We start from the raw sequence: 13154 nt of genomic DNA, 5'->3' as shown, positions 1-13154 counted from the left end.
TTACCCCCACACCTATAATCCCGGTACTTTGTGACACCAAGGCGGGAGGATCCCTTCAGCCCAGGAGTTTGAGACCAGCCTAGTCAACATAGTGAGACCCTGTCTGTACAAAAAAACCCAAATTTTAATTAGCTGGGTGTGGTGGTACACACCTGCAGATCCAGCTACTAGGGAGGCTGAGGTGGGAGGATCACTTGAGCCCTGGAGTTGGAGGCTGCAGTGAGCCATGACTGTGCTGCTGCACTCCAGCCTGGGTGACAGAGCAAGACCCTATCTTGAAAAGAAAGAGAAAAGAAGAGGAAAGGAAAGAAGAGAAGACAAAAGCACGGACAAGGGTCCCAGAGAGCCGTGGAGGTGGGGGACAGCCTGCCAATGACTCAGGGATTTCCTCTGTCAACAAGGGACATTCTTGTTCTCTTAGCAAAGAGACACGTTCACACAGATGGCACAGAAGCCTTGTTGCTCTGGGAATCTGCATTCCTAACCAACACTGGGCCTCAACCTCTTTGATCCCCAAGGACAGTGAAGCCTCCGGGAGGGCGGGTGAGGGGATGAGGGGAGGCTTGGAGGCTGGGCATGGTGGGGGCCGGACGGCGAGAAGCACAGACCTGCACCAGCAGGACAGGGCAGAGCAGGCCTCGGTGTGCCCACCACACTCAGGTGACCAAGATCCAGCTGGGTGCTGGAGAGTGGGCAGACCCGGCCGAAATCCCAGTCCCTCCACCTGTTGATGATCCACAAGACGTCCCCAAGCTACCACCTCATGGCCTATGGACTGTGGGTGATAAAGTGGGGCTGTTGGAGCCCCCCAAAAAAAAGTATGGTGGGCTCCTTGTCCATATGATTGGTGTCCTTATCCAAAGGGGAAATTTAGAGACAGAGACACACGCATGCAGAGAGAATGCCGTGAAGGTAAAGGCAGAGCGTGGCGATGCTTCTACAAGTCAAAGAACCCCAGTGATTGCCAGAAAGACACCAGACACTGAGAGAGAGGCCCAGAACACTCTTCCTCACACCTTCAGAAGGAACCAAGCCTGCCGACACCCGGATCTTGGACTCCAGCCCCCAGAACTGTGAGACACGTTTCCGTTGTTCAAGCCCCCCGGGTGTGGTATCTTGTGAAGGCAGCCTTAGCCAACGAATATGATGCCCTTTGCACTGGTCCTGGGTAAATGCTGTGCAAAGCCTGTTCCTGTGACCAGCTTCCTCCCAGGCTCCTGCACACAGCAGGCGCTCACTCATTGTCCATTGAAGAGACTGAAGAGCCAAGATATCTGTATTTTTATCAGGAGCCTTCAGGCAATGTGATGCCTTCAGCCATGGAGTGGAAGCTCCGGCAGGGCAGGCTTGGGGGTAACCTTGTCTGAACTCAGAGAAAGCCCAAGAAGCAAGAACGCAACAACGTAGCTCTCATGTACAAACCGCTGAGTCACAGCACTTGTTCTGCGAAATTTTCCAGTTTGGGATCTACTTGTTTCTTTCCCTATTCTTCCCAACCCCTTTTCACTGTGAGTCCCATGAAGATTTCTCAGTCTGCAACTTGTCGGTCCCGCTCTCTCAACACGCTTAGCCTAGAACAGTGCCTGGCACACAGGAGGAATAAACATTTGTTGACTGAACAAATGACTGTTAACTCCTTTCATGATAACACAGTAAGGATTTTGGCAGCTGGGCCCTCCACACAGTCGATCACAGATGCCACAAATCTAGGCTTCAGAGTGGCAATATGCGTCTCCACTTAGCAGAAGAGGAGACTGAGGATCTGAGAGGAGAAGTTGACCTGCCCCCGGTCCCACAGCCCACTGGAGGTGGAACATGGACTCTAGCCTGGTCTCTTTGATTAGGGGGGTGTCACTGTTTCCAGGGGCTGCCATAACAGATGACCTCAAACTGGGTGGCTTAAAACTACAGGGATTTGTTCCTTCACAGCTCTGAGGCCAGATGTCTGAAATCAAAGTGTTGGTAGGCTCATTCCCTCTCCAGAGGCTCTAGGGAAAAAAAAAAAAAAATCCTTCCTTGTCTCTTCCTAGCTTTCGGTCCTCTGGCAATTCTTGGTGTTTCCTGGCTTGGAGGTGTAACGCTCCAATCTCAGCCTCCATCGTAACACGAGCTTCTTCCTTGTGTGTGTGTCTCGGTGTTCAAGTGCACACACTTTACAAAGACATCAGTCATCATGGATTTGCACCCCACCCGAAACCAGCAGGACCCCATTTTAACTTGCTTACATCTGCAAAGACCCTATTTCCAAATAAGGTCATATTCACAGGTTATGTGTAGGCATGAATTTTGAGGGGACACTGTTCAGTCCTAGTACAAGAACTGACGGTACTATTCTGGGTGGGAGGAAGGGATCAGATAGTAGGAGGGTCACCCTCTCCTCATCCTCCTGTCCTGTGGGCTAGCCACGTCTCAGAGCTCAAGGAGGCTTCTGTGGGAAATACCTCACCACCTTCTCCACTCTTTGCTGAGCCGAACCTCTCTCTGAAACCCGCAGGGGAGGCCCAGGGTCTGTGGTGAGGAGGTGAGGGGCGGGCTCTGTGTGCCCCAGCCAGACGCTGTCTAGACGGTGGCTGGAAGCATGGGGCTTTTCTGGGCTCCAGGGTAGGGTATGAGCTTCCCAGGGCTGCCAAAACAAACTGCCACCAATAGGGTGGCTCAAAACAACACGCACGGCCGGGCACGGTGGCTCACGCCTGTAATCCCAGCACTTTGGAAGGCCAAGGCGGGCAAATCACGAGGTCAGGAGTTCGAGACCAGGCTGGCCAACATGGTGAGACCCCATCTCTACTAAAAATACAAAAATTAGCTGGGCATAGTGGCAGGCAACTGTAATCCCAGCTACTTGGGAGGCTGAGGTAGGAGAATCGCTTTAACCTGGGAGGTGGAGGTTGCAGTGAGCTGAGATCAAACCACTGCACTCCAGCCCGGGTGACAGAGTGAGACTCCATCTCAAAACAACAACAACAACAAAAACCAGACACTTATTCTCTCCCAGTTCTGGAGGCAGAGGCAGGCAGACCAAACTCAAGGTGGCAGCAGGGCCACATGCCCTCCCTGAAGTCTCCAAGAGAGGATCTTTCTTGCCTCTTCCTGGCTTTGGTGGTTGCTGGCAATCCCTGGTGTGCCTTGGCTTGTGACAGCATCACTCCAGTCTCTGCCTCTGCCATCTCATGGCTTTCTCCCTGTGTGTGTCTCCGTGCCTCTTCTCCTCTGCTTAAAAGGACACCAGCCATGCTGGATTAGGGTCCATCCTAAGGACCTCATCTTCTTCACATCTGCAAAGATCCTATTTCCAAATAAGGTCACACTCATGGGTAAAGGGGTTAGGCCTTCAATTTATCTTTTGGGCTGACACGATCCAGCCCTTACTAAGCAGGGTGAGGCAGGCAGGGACAGGCTGGCTGTTGACAATGCTGTGGACAAGGGTCCCAAAGGTTCCACGTGACCCTGAGTCCTCAAGTCACTTCTGAAGCGTGTCCTCTCTCTACACCTGAGCTACCACCATCCTTACTCTCCTCCCCCAAAATCACAGTTATGACCTGCTTCCTTCCACCTCCCACAGGCCTCTAAAGCCTGAACTGCTCAATAGATGAGACTTTTCTGAGGCCACCTAGGCAGGGTCCCCAGAAGCCACCTTTCCCATCTGTTTCCAATGCACGGTGTCCCTACAGCAATTCCCTTGTTCATTCATTGATCTGGTGTTGAGCCTCAACACAGCCACAAAAGAGAACAAGAAAAATAACATAAAAAGGATAAGGAGTATGGGCAAGGTGGCTCATGCGTGTAATCCCAGCGCTTTAGGAGGCCAAAGTGGGAAGAATATTTGAGCCTGGGAGTTCAAGACCAGCCTGGGCAACATAGCAAGACCCAGTCTCTACAAAAATACAAACATTAGCCAAGTGTGGCAGCATGTACCTGTAGTCCCAGCTACTTGGGAGGCTGAGGGGAGAGGATCACTTGAGCCCAGGAAGTTGAGGCTGCAGTGAGCCATGCTCCTGCCACTGCACTCCAACCTGGGCAAGACCCTGTCTCTAAATAAATAAAAATTTGAGGAGTTTAGGAAGCAGCAAGGAAGAATTGTTTTCTAGAGCCTTCAGGGAGGGAATGAGCCAGCCAAAACTTTGATTTCAGACAAGAATAAAAAGAGAAGGGGGCCAGGCATGGTGGCTCACGCCTGTAATCCCAGCACTTTGGGAGGCCGAGGCAGGTAGATTATGAGGTCAGGAGATCAAGACCATCCTGGCTAACACAGTGAAACTCCATCTCTACTAAACACATAAAAAAATTAGCCAGGCATGGTGGTGCCTATAGTCTCAGCTACTCAGGAGGCAGAGGCAGGAGAATCGCTTGAACCTGGAAGGCAGAGGTTGCAGTGAGCCAAGATCCACCACTGCACTCCAGCCAGGGTGACAGAGCAAGACACTATCTCAAAAAAAAAAAAAAAAAAAAAAAAAAAAAGAAAGAAAAAAGAAAAGAAAAGAAAAAAGAAAGAACAAGAACAAGGATGTAAAAGAAATAGAACAAATCTCAGTTGCTGCCCTTGAAGAAAGCTGCCAAGCCTAGGGAGACAGACAGTGGGACAGACACTTGGCAGGCACTTGGCCGTGGTGCTTCCTGTCCCTGGCTTCCCATGTCACAGCATCCGGTGGAGGACAGGACCCTCAGAAGTACATGGAGATGCTCCTATGTGCTTGGAGGAATAAGCATCCATCGGAATGGCCTGTCACCGACAGGTGTGAGACCTCTCAGGAGTCCCCACCTCCGTGGCTTGTCTTCCTCCATCTGTACAGGGATTTAGGGGTTCTAAGGCTTAGAATACTCTATGGCTTACAATACAGCTAACCAGACCCAGGATAGGCCTGATCTCCAATAAGAAAAATGGTCACTTCACCCCATTTTAGAGGTGAGAAAGTGGAGGTTCAGAGCAGTGATTTGCTCGAGGTCACACAGTCAGGAAGTGCTAGGAGCTGTATTCAAGCCCAGGACCCTCTGGCTTCAGAACCAGTTGTCCTTCCCAGTGACACTTTCTCCTGTCTCTGGGTTCCTCCCTACTGCCCACACCACCACTCCTGAGCCCTCACCCTCCGTCTCTGCCCTGGGTACTGGCCTCTGTCTGAAGATGCCACTGGGACAAACTCACCACCAGGCCCTGGCAGGCCGGTCGCTTCTTTCCCAGATGGGCGGTCGGGGTACAGATGCTGACAAGGGGCTTGGGGTTTGGGAGGGGCTGCCTCAAGCCATCTTGGGGACACAGAATGGAAACTCTGCATGCATCACTCAGCCTGACCTTCTCCTCCACTGTGGGATTGTTGTAGGTGGGGCTCCCAGAACAGACAGGGGGGCTGTATTAGTTCATTTTCATGCTGTTATGAAAAAATACCCAAGACTGGGTAATTCATAAAGAAAAAAGTTTAATGGCCTCACGGTTCCACATGGCTGTGGAGGCCTCGCAATCATGGCAGAAGGCAAAGGAGGAGTAAGGGCACATCTTACATGGTGGCAAGCAAGAGTGTGTGCAGGGGAACTGCCCTTTATAAAACCATCAGATCTCATGAGACTTATTCACTATCACGAGAACAGCACAGGAAAAACCTGCCCCCATGATTCAATTACCTCCCACCTGGTCCTTCCTGCTACACGTGGGAATGATGGAAGCTACAATTTGAAATGAGATTTGGGTGTGGACACAGCCAAACCATTTTAGGGAGCCAGACCCAGAGAGTGGGTGGAGACTACCCAAGATTGCACAACAATGCTGAGGCAGGGTTGGGACTGGAACCCAGGTGACCTGATTCCCAGCCTGTACTCTTCCCAGTATACTGTCCAAAAATGAATTCCAAAAACTAAAATGAACAATATTACTCATTTCCATATACGTAAGACTTTAGGCAGAGAGTTAACAAAAATTTCCAAAGGACACAAAATGGCAATTTTCAATTTTTTTTTTGTTTTTTTGGCTCAAAACGTTGCAGGCAGAGCCTCCTCTAAAGACAGTCCAGTCTGTGGGACTAGCTCTTGCCCTTGAAGGGGGGCCCTGTCCAAGGTCATAGGCACCCAAACTTCCCCAAGGAGGCTATTTCCTGCTGCTCTTTCATGGGAAGACCCCAGCACTCACTCACGTTCCCCGAGTGCCTCTATTCTCCTTGGTCATCTGCGTCATCAGACAGCTGTTGACTTGGTGGGTCCGAGAGAGCTCCTGATAGCTGTCGGCTCTGTCCCTTCTTCCCTCCACGTTGGTTTCTCAGAACCTCGGTCATTCCAGGTTCTCAGAGCCTCTGTGTAACTGCCCCTCCCACCTTTCCTTCCTTCCTTTCTCCTTTTCCTTTTTCCTTCCTCCCCTTTGCCCATTTACCAACCTACACATCCATTCAACAAACATCCTGTGGCAGGTGCTGGGATTCAATAACTGATGGGTCACCGAGGATCGTGACCTGAAGAGAGATGCAGCTGAGCTCAGAGAGCAGGGGATGGGGGCACGGAGCAGCCAGCACAGCCGGGGTCGGGAAGAAGTGACCTTTACAACAAATCCCGCAGGATGGTTTTCCTTTCTCCCTCCCTCTCTACTGTGCAGGCACATTTTGCTTGACTTGCCCATTTTCTGTTTTTAAAAGATGAGTGGCCAATATTTAAAAATAAGGACACTTTGCAGGAAAAACTGAATTTTCAGCTTCTCTTAAAAATACAGAAGATCGGGCCGGGCGTGGTGGCTCAGGCCTGTAATCCCAGCACTTTGGGAGGCGGAGGTGGGCGGATCACCTGAGGTTGGGAGTTCGAGACCAGCCTGACTAACATGAATAAACCCCGTCTCTACTGAAAATACAAAATTAGCCAGGCTTGGTGGTGTACGCTTGTATTTTTAGCTACTCAGGAGGCTGAGGCAGGAGAATCACTTGAACCCGGGAGGCAGAGGTTGTGGTGAGCTGAGATCACGCCATTGCACTCCAGCCTGGGTAACAAGAGTGAAACTCTGTCTCAAAAAAAAAAAAAAAAAAAAAAAAAAAAAAAAAAAAAAAAAGCAGACAGTCTAGCCAACCCTGGAGCAATTTTGGTTTGACACAGACCCCACCACTCCCTATTGTATCACACTGCATGGGTTAAAAACAGATACTAGAATCAGGAGTCTGGATTTGAGTCCTGGCTCCACCAATTATTAGCCACAGGCCCTTGAGCTACAAGGTATTTGATTTTACTGGGCCTTCATTTCCTCATATAGCAAATGAGACAATAAGCGTAAGTGTTGTGAAGATGGAGAGAATCTGTGTGAGGAACCCAGATCGGGGCCCGCATCTACCGGGTGTACACTGTCAGCATTTCATCACTGCGGCTAATATCTACCCAAACCCCAGCCCCTGTCAGCATCTGAGTTTGGGATCCCAGCAGCAAAGGTTTCATTGTTAGTTTCATATTTGCATAAATTATAAGCAATAGAATTCTCTCGCCAACATGTACTGTTCCTGGCTGATTGCTCGGACTGACACTGTAACAGGTGCTCTCCTACACCCACTGTTACGAGAATCACTGAACCGTTGGCCGGGAACAGCTGGCCACCCACCCAAACACTGGGATTGCCCATCAAGCCATTCCAAGCAATCCCAGCTCTCTCAAACTGAAATGTCCAATTTGAACAGTCCAGTGCACATAGTAGAAGCTCAATAAATAGATTAGAATGAATGAGTAGTAGTTGCTGGGCACAAGGTAGGCTACCAAACATTGACATTTCATTTCTTTTTTTTTTTTTTCTTTTTTTTTGAGACAGAGTTTCACTCTGTTGCCCAGGCTGGAGTGCAGTGGTGTGATCTCAGCTCACTACAGCCTCTGCCTCCCAGGTTCAAGCAATTCTCCTATCTCAGCTTCCTGAGCAGATGGGGCTACAGGTGCAGGCCACCACACCCAGCTAATTTTTTTGTATGTTTAGTAGAGACGGGGTTTCACCATGTTGGTCAGGCCGGTCTCAAACTCCTGACCTCAGGTGATCCACCTGCCTCGGCCTCCCAAAGTGCTGGGATTACAGGCGTGAGCTACCGCACCTGGACTTTGAAATTTCACTTCATCCCGTTTTAGATGAAGAGGCTGAGGCTCAAAGGGGCCAAGCGGTACAGAATTGGAAGGGACACAATGTCCTTGGCCCTGAACTAGGCTGGTGGCAGCTAGCATGGCTGGATTTGAGAGGTACAAAGAAGACCTCACAGGTTTTCTCCAGTGTTTGTCACACCTCCTAGAATCTTGTCATCATAGATTTGGGCCTTATCCCAAACCATCATCCCCCAAGATCTACCCAGGTACTTGAGGGAGATGAGCTGTCAGGGATAGGAGGTTGGAAAGGGCAGGGAGGTGTCAAGAGACACCCAGCCTGCAGGTGTCCGCCTCATCCCCTGCCCCAAACAGCCATCACCGACACAGCAACAGAGTATCCAAAAGGCCAGCCAGCAAGTCAGCAGCTTCCACATCTGTGGCCCCTGGGCTGCCTGGTCACATCCCTGTGCCTGTCTGTCTCTCCCATGTCTAGCTCTTCTCTCCTAAGGACTTTACATTCACTTACTTCTTTTTCTGTAACAGGGTCTCACTCTGTTGCCCAGGCTGGAGTACAGTGGCACAATCACTGCTCTCTGCAGCCTCAATCTCCCATGCTCAAGGGATCTTCCCACCTCAGCCTCCCTAGCAGCTGGGACTACAGGTGTGTACCACCATGCCTGGCTAATTTTTTTGTGTATGTTTTCTGTAGACAGAGGGTCTCACCATGTTGGCCAGCCTGGTCTTGAACTCCTGGGTTCAAGGGATCCTCCCACCTGGACCTCCCTAAGTGCTGGATTACGGGTGGGAGCCACCACACCCTGCCATGTTCGATTATTTCTTTCACCCTCACGACAGTCCTGGTATTGTCCCCTTTTACAGATGAGAAAACCGAGGCACAGAGAAGCTTAGGTATTTGTCCAAAGTCACAGCTGATAGGCAGCAGGGCCAGTACTTAACCCAGGCTGTGGGGCCCCAGAGTTAGGGCTAACACCACTACACCACACTGCCCCAAAGCGGCCACAAAATCTGAAAGGGTAGAACGAAGGGGGCTTTGTTCACTGCTGGATCTCCAACACCGTGGTTTGCGCATACTAGGCCCTCCTAATGTCTGTTGAATGAATAAATGAATGAATGAACAATTCCTTCCTCTTCTAAGAACGATCCTCAACCAACTATCCAAAACCAGCTGAACTCTGGCTCAGCCTGTCTTGCGAAAGCCCCACACAGCATTCCACAATTCCTCCACACCGAGGGAGGGCTGTGATCAGCTGGTCTACTCATGTGTGTCCTCCAGAGTCACTCCCTCCGGGACAAGGCTGGAGACTCTTTGTGGACCGAGCAGTAGCCGGCCTGCTCTCTGTGGCCAGTACCCGGTATGAGGCCAGGCACATAGAGGAATGGGAGATGAGACATCGTCTGCCAGCTCTGCTCCTCCCTCCCTCTGCATCCTGGCTTCCTGGAATCATAGACCGGGCACTCCCCCTCCACTACCCGACCTGCGTCTCTCACCACTCAGCGCTTCCTGCCTCACTTTCTGCCAGGCTCTGTGATGGGAGCCTCAAGTGTGTCATAGCCCTGGTGGTGGAAAATGTCTCTAAGCAAGTCAGCCTAGGGGATGTCCCAGGCCTGTCACAGGTGCTGGTGGTGAGCTCACATTTAATCAACACTCCCTCCCCCACTACCGAATGCACTGTGTGGCCTGGGACATGGCACCGCCATCCCCTCAGGGCCTCCGGGCCTCAACTGAGGAACAGGACTCAGAACCTCTGTCATTCCTATCTTGTGAGGTCACTGTGTGATTGTATGAGATACCAGGGGTTCACACACTTTGGAGCTGTAAGGAGCTGTGCCATGTGGGTACTAAATATTGCCTGGATTCAACTCCTTGCTCCACTGCATTCTAGCTGTGTGATCGTGGGCAACTCACTTGACCACTCTGAGCCATAGGCTTAGCTATAAAATGGGCTAAGAATAGTACCTCCCTCATGGCATTTGTTTAAGGATCCAGTGAGTTAAGGATCCTTCTAGCGAGTGGAAGGATCAATGTGCTTAGAACAGAGTCTGACGCATCTAAGTACTCAATACCTGCAGACTTTGAAGGACCGAGAACATTCCACAGTGGCTCTCACAGATCCTTGACCCCAAAGCTGTCCACCCCCCACTGCCTGTTAATAAAGCCCAAATTGTTAAATCGTGGCTGCTAATCTGCAAGAACAATTCCTCTCTCTTCCAAACACCATCCTCAATCAACTATATCCCAAACTAGCTGAGTACAAGCTGAGCCGCCTTGCTAAAGCGTAACCCAACATTCCACCCTCCTTCCCCAATTAGAAGGTCCTTTCAGACTGTTCTTGTGCCTGGCTTTTCTGACTAAAGGCTTGAGCTAATGGGGCTCTATCTGATGTTCTTCCAAAGCTATTAGTATCACCCTTAGATCCCCAGAATGTAGCCCAGGGTCTGACTCATGGCACAACAGTTGGTTATAACAGAGGTAGCTCAGGACTGGGACAGGAGGAGGAAGTAATCTACTCTACTTGGGGGCAAATCAGAGGGCCTGCCAGAAGCAGAGATGCTTGAGTGGGGTTCTGAGGGATGCATAGGAACCTGAGGGCAGACTGTTTGGGTGGCAGGGCTACTTCAAACCCAGGATCAGCTGGTGCCAGGCAAATGAGTCAGTTGCAGTCCCTACTCTCATCCCCACCACCAACACCTGACATGAAATACATGTAGTCCAGGCCTCAAGCCATATTCCACGTGGCACCTGGAACCACAGAATGTCAGGGCTAGGAGAGCACTTAGAAATCATCCACTCTGCCTGCCCAATTCATAGATGGGGCAACTGAGGCATAAGAGCCGATGGGACCTCCCCAGAGTCCCCCAAGTCATGGAGGATCACATTAAGGGCCTCAGCCATTATCCTGAAAATGACAGTGGGTCACTGGAGGTTTAGCAAGGATGGGGTGTGGCCAGATATGACCCTTAGCCACATCAGCCTGGCAGGGCTCAGAGGTGGAAGGATCAGAGGGGCAGGCGGCCATGGGGACAGGCAGACCGAGGAGGAGGCTGAGCAGGAATACGAGTGATGGTTTCAGGTCTGTGGCACAGGGGTCACCAGGGTGGGGGTGGGAGCAACCAGTGAAATGCTGGCCCAGAGGGACATTGGACCAGCTTGGAGTGTGGAGGCAGCAGGAGGGGCCCAGTTACAGAGGAGGAGGAGGGGGTAAGACCACCTCGGCCTCACCAAAAAGCATCGCCCTCAGCCTCCTCTCCTGGCCACCGTTCTGCCCCATCGACCTGCCAAGCTATCAGAGGGCTTTGTTTTTTCTCCCACAATCACAGTCATGGATCATGACATCTTTTTCCCCCTTAAGTTGACTGCCAGGAAGCTGAGAATGAAATTTTAGTAGGTATTTTCCCATCAGTATAATTATCCCCTATGTAGCCTTCTATATGCTAAGGGTTGAAAGCTCTGGAGTCAGTACCTGAGTTTGAATCCTGGTGCTACCAACCATCCGCTGCGTTTCTCCACCTCCCTGGGACTGTTTCCTAATCGGCAAAATGGGGAATAAAGTACCTGCTTCTCAAGGTTGTTTCGGGATGATGAGAGACGACGCCCAGGCCATGCTGGCACAATGTGTAGAGTGGGAAGTATTGGTTCTCTTGCCCCTTCTTACTGTCCTCCTTGGTCTTTTTATTTCAGCTGTCAGTAATGAGGAGGACAGTGGTGGGTGATTCTTCCTAGATCTGGGCCTACACTTTCCACCATAATTTACTTTGGAAATGCAGGCACTGGAAGTTGCTTCGAATGAGAGATGGGAATTGGGGGAACGGGGGAAGCAAAGGAACAAATCTAGTTCAACAAAGAGGAAACATGAGAGGCTGAAAGGCTCCCCCACCACCTCTCCTCCTTTTTCTCTTACCCACCAGATCTGCCCTGGCTCCTGGCTGCCTCCTGCTTCCCGCTCCGCACCTGATGGTTCTCCAGGGCTCCAGCGGCTGCCTGGTCCCCAGCTGGTGCCGCTCCTGTCTCCTGAATCTGACCCAGGCCCCTCCTGCAATCTGACCACCACCCCTGCCACCAGCTGCTTCCTCTTTGTCTCCTCTCCCAAGATCCTCACTCGGATGCACACTGAGCATGAAACACAGTGACCGCTGGCCCATCCCTCCATCTGCACCTGGCATAAGATGACCTTGACTCTGCTCTCTGCCAGATCAAGTCTCTCACCAGACATGGTGGGGACACCTGGGCTCCCTGGGCTTGCCTCTCACAGCTGCCTCTCAGCTTTCCAGTCTCCATCCTCTCAGCTTCAGTTTTCCCTGCCTGGGAAATCGGAGTTGGGAAACATAAGAGCTCCTTTTGTGTTAGGAACCTGAGGAACTATATGGTCCAGAGAAGTCATCAGTTATCAGCTGTGACCACCTGGGGCCTGCCTATAGCACAGCATTGCAGAATCTGAAGCTGCACCCAGGCTCTGCAAGAGGAGGGCTGTGGTCAATTAGAAATGTCTGCCGTGCATGGGTGCAATTGATTAGCAATGTCTGCCGTAAGTGTGGATTTATGAATGCCAGGAATTGCCATCCATGGTCTGGTCCAACTTTTATCAGGACACTCTCTATCATCTATCTATCTATCTGGAGGGACAGAGGGAGAGAGAGAGAGAGAAAGAGAGAGAGAGAGAGAGGGATCCGTCATCAAGTGCAATACTTCCCCAGGCATAGACTTGTGGGATATGAGCTGATACCTGGACACAGAATATGACAGACAGTCCTGACTCCTATTAGTGAAGAAGATATTCCCTTTACAATCCTTTTCCTTTCTCTCAAGGAGGAAGTTTGCATTTGGCCCTGGGATGTCTTTAACAGCTCCCCAACAGCTTCTCATTTCTCCTTTAAGAGACAACAGGTTTACTGCAGGCAATGAATATCAACACTATTTTGCTGCATTGTACTTATTTTGTACAGTTACCTTTTATTTATAGCGAAAATCTTTTTTTCATTTACAGAGTAACATGAAGATTCTTCTTTAAATAAATGTATTTCAACAAAAATGAATTGACTTAAAGAAAAAATATTAAGAAAATAATCACAAAGATGGTACACACAGACCATTGAAAGATACGGATGTATACATACATATATCA

At 50.5% G+C, this 13154-nt stretch overlaps 1 protein-coding gene across 1 annotated transcript in view; it reads left to right on the top strand.

The window, feature by feature from the left end:
- Positions 1 to 13154, top strand: part of CYTH4 (cytohesin 4) — a 285576-nt gene that overhangs the window by 80182 nt on the left and 192240 nt on the right. The window lies entirely within an intron of this gene.

Source organism: Macaca thibetana, chromosome 10 (assembly GCF_024542745.1).
Source record: "Macaca thibetana thibetana isolate TM-01 chromosome 10, ASM2454274v1, whole genome shotgun sequence".
Taxonomy (NCBI): domain Eukaryota; kingdom Metazoa; phylum Chordata; class Mammalia; order Primates; family Cercopithecidae; genus Macaca; species Macaca thibetana.
This window is presented reverse-complemented; position numbering and strand designations above follow the sequence as displayed.